Here is a 7,217-nt window from a genome sequence, read left to right as displayed (position 1 = left end):
TGACTGACAGCTCCCCGCGCAGCCCCAAAAGCAGGGCCCGCCGCCGCCGGCGCAGCAGCAGGGGGAACAGGCTAGGCGGGCGCACGACGCACCCGGCCCTCCGCGGTAGCGCGCGCAACCAAACGCTCGCGGAGCACGAGGGTCCAGCCTCGTCGCCGCCGCCGCTTAGAGTCTCCCTGGTATCCACGCGCGGGAAGGAAACTCGGGGCGGGAAAGAAGGGCTTCACTAAGGACTAGGTTGCGCCACGCAGTGCAGCGGGAGGGCGGCGTGCGCGGAAAGGCGCGCGCACCCTCCAGCTGCAGCGGCCCGCGAGCAGAAACACGCCGGAGAGGAGCCGGAAGGAAGCGCCTCATGGGCCGAGGCGCCCATTCTTAGAGCCGCTTTCCTGCGACTAAGCCCCATTGGGTAAGCACTCAGTGGTGCTGTCTTCTGAGTATTTTATTTTATCAAATTTGCATACCGCCTTTCTTCAGCTGGTCTCAGGGCGGTTCACAACACAAAAACGCCACATGGTAAAATACATGATAAAAAAAAGAACACACACACACAAACCGCGCCCCCCAGCATGTCTAGGATTGCACGGTAACTGGCGAAGCAAACGAGCGAATTTGGAGGTATATAAATCAACAGCCACGAAGATTCATCCTTGAAGTGAGAAAGAAGTAATAAACTGGAGCCCGGTTTTCATAGGGTGCTTCTGAATGGAGCCTTGTATCGCAAGCATAAAGGTCAGATCTGCACATTCATTATACTATACTATATAAGGCTGTTCATTATATTGTATAAACTGATGGAAGTACCTTTATGATGTATCTGGTACCAGTGTCACTGTGTCTGTCTCTTTCTCTGTGTGTATAAACACACACACATATATATAAACACAAGCTAGGATATAGACATACCAAGAAACAAAATTATATTGAATGCGATTTGAAGAGTGTTTGCATGTCCCCCTTCTTGGAGGTCTTCAGGCACAGGCCAGACTAGGTGTCCTCTAAAAAAAATAACTGGCCAACTACATGAGAAGCTTCTGGCTTTTCACGTTGTTTCTGGCTGGGAGCAAAAGGTCTTTAAAGAAGTCTTTCTAGGTCATTCCAGCACAGTACTTTGTCTCTTATTGTGGCAAACATTTGATGTTACAGAGGAAATGTATAGCCATTGGATCAATGTGTACAGCAAAATCAGTTCATATCTACTTAGAATAAATCCAACTGTGCTCTAGTTAAGAGTGTATATGATTGTAATCTCAAAGGTTACCTTTCCATTCTCCAGCACTTTGAACCTGAGGTTTTGCACACTTGAACCCAATGCTCTAGTCTAGTCATTGCCCATTGGGTAAGGAGAAGCAATTTGATAGGAAACTGAGGTTTGGACCAAAGTCATCAACCAAACAAAAGCATGCTTATCTGGGTTTGAAACAATGTACAAAAAAAAATATGTTCATGAACCACCACCACGCCATTCCCCTTCTATACTGTTGCAAATAGTTTCTATTTTTTAACTGAAGTATACTCATTCATCTATGTTTAGTTACACTTTATCCAGCAGCCAATATATGACACATGCTTTAAGGAGAATCCCTCTCCTGTGCCAGTTAGAAATATTACTTCACTTTCCCTTAAGTGGTGCTTTTCCTGGTAGCCCTAGTTCCCATCAAAAATAAAACTGAGCAGCAAAGTTGAAGAAGAGCTTAAGCTTCCTAACTTTATCTGTACAATGCACCATTGTACCATTGTTGTCAACTACCACAGGATAGGAAGGGCACTTCAGTTCCTAAAAGCAGATATATTCCTTACCTACCTCGTTTCTGGGAATTAACATGAGCCACATAAAGGCTGCTGAGAAACACCTCTGTGGCTTACAGCATGTTTATACATCTTCCTGATAACCATCCATTCCCACACTTTTCAGTGCTTTTCCTTTTCACTTTCCAAATTGCAAAAAGCCTCATTCTTTTTTAAAGCTACTTTGTTACACTCAGACTGGGGTGGGGAACCTCCAACCCACAGGCTGGTTTGGGCCTTACATGGGTCCCAGTTTGTCCCACAAGTCCATTTCCTTCAAACTACATATACCTTTTCCATACCTAAAGTCATTTATGATGTATGGTGTGGACACAACTGGCATGCAACCAACCCCAGCAGAAAGCAGAGCAGAAGTCACTGCCTGTCAGCTAAAGCCACTTCCGGCCTGCCCCAGGAGGTGGGGTTGCGGGCTTCACGCCCACCCCACGTGAGCGGGGGCTGCTCCCAGCCCCCCCCCCCGCGAGAGCGAGGGAATCCCGGCCGGGCCAGCCCCCCCTGCCAGCCAATCAGCTAGCTGGCTGGGGGGCGTGGTTTGCCCTATTTAGAGCCGGCACGGAGGGGGCTCGCTCTCTTTTCACCGGCTCGCCCTCACGTTTCCCACCCTCCCTCCCTTTAAGTAGGCTTAAGTAGGTCTTTGACTTTGCTATGGACTTCGGTCTGTCGCCGCAAGGGGCATGGTAGGAATTTTTCCCAATTGGCAATTTCTGGCCTTTTGGTTTTTCACCTACCTTGTAGCAACTCGTCACAACTTCTCGGCATTTGGCGGTAGGCATTGGTAAGAAGGGGTTAAGAGGATGTGGGGGGGGGGAGGAACACCATCACCTCCCCCCAGCGAGCGAAGGGTGGTCCGTTAAAGGACTCCGGGGGGCGTGGCCCTGTCCGAAGCCTATGGAGGTGTGGGCCAAAGGCACGCCCCAGAGCGGTGACCCAGGGGAGTTCCTAGTCGATGTGCCTCGGCAGGAGACTCCCCCGATATAAGGTTAACCCTTCCCCGTGTCCCCAGCAAATGGGCTGGAGCCGGATGGTCGTTAGGACCAATGCCTAAGCAAATGCCTCTCATTCCTGAATTCAATAAAGTTGTGGCCTAATTCGCCCAATTAATTTTAAATTTGGTGTCTCGTGTCTTTATCCTGGTGGGGGGCGGGAACTCGCCACGCAATGAGCAGTGACTTTGCGACTGCTGGGTCAGCTGAGAACCAAGTTCCCCATGGGAAACTCAATTGCACAGCTGATCCTTGCAGGAAAACAGCTTTGCCTGCCCTTGGCTCAGCACTTCCCAAGCTGCTGTTCCCAAGTGTCCAAAAGCCAGTTGGGCCTTTCACAGGTGGGTGGGACAACCCACTTGTCAGTCATCAGCTGGGTTGTCCACCCACCTGTCAAAGGTGCCTTGGGGTGAGGACAGGTGAGGCCAAAAGGTGTCCCACCTCTGCCCTGGGGCAACCAGGCCATTTGAATTCACTTTAGTTATGCAAACCTACATTTATGGTATGTGCTTGAATCCCTTCCATAAAGTAGTGACAGTCTGGAGACTGCCTGTGTGGCAGCGGCTCAATGCAGAAATTTGTTATATCCATTGGTCCTACTGTGTGCAGAGAGTTTTCTTGCCAACTTTGTGCAGAACTGCACAGTAGACTTTCCACATGGGGAATTTCCCAATTTGGATGATTTATCAGTACCCTAATCATTGCTTTTCTGCTTTAGGCTAGAAGTGAAAAAGAAGCTCTAATTGCAGATTTCTAAGACCCTGTAGCCAAATGGGCAGTTGCATTCCTCCCAGCTTCAGAGAAGGGGGGGGGGTGATTTGCAGTGAGACCATTGTGTGTGAGAAAAGCATTAAATACCCCCTCACTGTACTGTGGATAATGATTGCCCAAGCTGCAGGGAGGGGGGCGGGGTGGGAGAAAGATATACAGGCAATACATTTTGGGAAGGGAAGGGTAGAAGTAATAGAGTTTACTAGTCCTAGAAAGGAGAGATTATAGAGAAGGAAATGGCTAGAGCACAATAGTGGTTGAGCAATTTATACAGATGATGGATTATCTACACCTGGGAAAATTACACAGCTGTTCCATTAGGTTTTTCAAAAAAAAGCTATGGAGAAGATTGGAAGCAGGATGGGGAAGAAGAAGGATACATTTTGTTTATTAACTCTCTTCATGTAAGCAAAACTACTTCATCTACAGATATTATACTCGTGGGTTAGAGGGCTTTCTCTGCTGATTGCAACTTTGTCAACTCCTGGTTAGAATCCTAAATCTCTGGGCCAGATAGTCTTCATTTCCAGCACACTCTGGAGCAGCTGCCTCTCTGGGATGGGTAAGTGATTCTTTTAGAGGTTGAGGCTGTGGAAAGTAGGTTAGAGCATGGTGCTGATAATGCCAGGGTTGCAGGTTTGATCCCCATTTGGGACAGCTACATATTCCTGCTTTGCAGGGGGTTGGACTAGATGATCCTCAGGGCCTCTTCCATCTCTACAATTACATAATTCTATGAAAGGGAGAACAAAATTTATTTTGGCTTCTCTTCCAGGCATATTCCTCTCTCTAGGTCTAAGTTCCAGTACAGAGGTTTCAAGAGCAGCACAGAGATGTTTGCAAAAGAGCTTTAAAACAGGCTTACCCTAAACTTTGGCTGTGTGCACACCTGTTACCCTCAGGAGAAGTGGTCACACAGCCAGTGCTGAATAAAACCCTGTCCCGGCTATCAGCTAACATCACCCCCCATGACATCGGCTAAGTGGCATGTGGGTGTGAGTTTTTTTTTAAGGCATTACAGACCTGTCCAGCCAAGACTGTTTCACAGACTGGTGGTGTCCAACCCCTGCAGTACAGAATACATCTGCTGTGAAGATTATATGGGTGAAATGGGAAAAGGCAAGAGATTTAGAAATGAGGTGAAGTGTAGGGCATAGAGGAGAGGCGAGTCAGAAGGCAAAAGAGAGATGGGCAAACTTCTCCCACCATAACAATGAGTTGGCAGGTGCTATTTCTTCATAATACTATGGAGAAATGGCACCTGCCAATGCAGTGAATTTGGAGAGAAAAGGAACATGGGAGATAACTGGTACAGATGAATAGAGAGTGATGGCAAACTCAGTGTGCCGAAAGCACAGTTTAAGCTCCCACCCTAGCAGCAGACTGTGAGACTTCCCAGGAGCTCACCAGACCCATTTACTAGGCCTCTTTTATTCTCATGCTCTATGTCTGGAGAGAAAGTCATAATAGAAAAGCATCCCTATAAACAATGGCAGCAATGGTTTAGGACCTTTATATACGCCTCTTCTCTTCCCTTACTTTTCATACTTTGCCAATGCTAAGTTACCTTAAACCTTTAAATAGTTTTAAAAGAGAATGTGTAGCCACCCTGGAAAAGTGGTGATGACACAGACATTGTCCTAGGCCACCTTTCCCAAAATGAGAATGAGGAGGCAGAGAGGGAGGTGGAGGTTTGCTGCCATTGTGTTAGCAGTAGCATAGCATTGAAACTAAAGGGTGTGGAGAGCTGGGGTGTAAGGAAACCAAGTGGAGTCCAGGAAATGCTAAATTGCTGCCCTACTTTAGAGAAACTATTGCATCAGTTTCTCTAACAGGTGGGCTAGTGTTGCCTACATTGAAATTAATTTTGAAGTCCTGGCATAAAGTCCCAGTTGCTGGGACCCCATTCCTTTTGAAATTAATTTAACTCCTCTTTTAGCAGCTGCAGATCATTTCTAATTCCGCTGCTTCTTTTTGATCAGCCCCTGTTTGTAATAATCCAGTCTATCTCGCAGTCTTTTGTCTAAATAACCTCACACTTGAGAGAAAAATCTAGATCCCAATTTGGGCTTTGAGCAGCTATGCTCAGCTGTTCAACGGGGGGCATCTGGCAAATTGATGAGTGTGGCTCAGCCACTTCAGTGTGTCATCCATCAAACATTCCTGGAAAAACTGTGACCAGCTACAATGGCTGTTTATGGGCAGAGAGTCACTTCTGAGAGATGAACTCTCATTGCTGCTTGGGGAGTTAATAAGCCTCCAACATTCCCATCACACTGATTAACTGCTCACTTTGGGGAGTGGACAGGTCCTTCCATGATGGAAGTTTAGGCGGAAGGTAAGGAAGGTGGTAAGATTTGAGATGGGCTTATCTCCATTCCTCTTAGTGCTCAGGAAGATTCAGAATTTCAGTTGCATTTAGGGGTAAAGAGAACCACAAAAACCCTCTAAGAGATTCGGGTTGCAATCCTGTACCCTCTTACTGGGAAAAAGCCCCACTGAACCCCACTGAGTAGACATGTCCACGATTGCACTGTCAGTAACATTTGACTCTTGGTGCAACACTCACCCTGGTGTGGCCAGATGTAACAAAGGACTGGATTATCCAACCATTAATTCCTATGGTAACAAACCAACTGTACTTTGCCAACTCTTTAGTATTGCAGAAGCCTTTCTTTCCTGCCTGCTGGCTCCCCATAGGCATCTGATGGGGCATTGTGAGGACAGGATACTGGACTGGACTGGATGAGTCTGGTCTGATCCAGCAGGGCTCTTCTTATGTTCAGAACTGGCAGACTAAGCTTGTCCTGCAGACATGACTTTTTAGACATTTTCTTCTTCTTTCACAAATGGATTCATTGATTCAGAGTGTCTTTCTCAAAATCCCATAGAGTACAATCCTAGTCTCATGACAATATATTTTATACAAGTTAGTTTCAGAGGTGCCTTTTGGTCCAAAGTTAGCCACAGTGCTTCTTGGCCAAACATGGGTTTGGATTTGAACCATGTCCATGTCTGTACAGTCCCTTCAGTGCACTGCTTGACCTGCTATGCTAATTAGAACTATGATAGACCCACAGTGAAGTTAAATGTTGCATATTCCTCCAAGAGGACTCATAAAATCCAGTGAATTTAATAAAATCTTTAAAAGGGAAATTATGAAATAAGAAAGCATTTGATTTAACAGAATAGTTAAATCACTTGCAGGTTAACACAAATGGAAGAAGTATGGGAATTCCAAGTTAAGGCATGTTTGCACCATATAAACAGTAAACATGTTCTACACTATATATATTTTGTATATTGTGCTACTCTACAACTCGTATGCATGTTGCTATTTATTGTATTATTATATTTCATTGATACTGCCCTGGTTTGTATGCCACAATGAACCAAAGTTCTTTAATACAAGAATCATAGAATTGTAGAGCAGGAAGGGACTCCAACCCTCTGAAATGCAGGAATCTCAATTAAAGCATCTAAACATAGATCTATAAAGAGAAAATATATTTGACATGTGAGCATAACATTTGATAGCATATTGCCTGAAAAGAATTCTTTCGGTGGAACAACATGCTTGGGCATATTGAGGGGGATGCTACTTTGATGTGAAAGCTGTTTGACTTCAGGTTGTTGGGGGGTAAAGTTCACAAACGG

General features: G+C 45.9%; 1 long non-coding RNA gene across 1 annotated transcript in view; it reads left to right on the top strand.

Moving 5' to 3' along the window:
• Positions 1-90: 90 nt before the first annotated feature.
• Positions 91-7,217, top strand: part of LOC310852538 — a 44,749-nt gene continuing 37,622 nt past the window's right edge. Inside the window, exon 1 of the long non-coding RNA XR_014568233.1 lies at positions 91-406. This is a non-coding gene — a long non-coding RNA (uncharacterized lncRNA). The remainder of the gene's footprint in view (positions 407-7,217) is intronic.

This window comes from Podarcis gaigeae (assembly GCF_964106915.1).
Source record: "Podarcis gaigeae genome assembly, chromosome: 9".
Classification (NCBI taxonomy): Eukaryota; Metazoa; Chordata; class Lepidosauria; order Squamata; family Lacertidae; genus Podarcis; species Podarcis gaigeae.
Note: the sequence above shows the minus strand (reverse complement) of the source record. Positions and strands in the feature narration are given on the sequence as shown.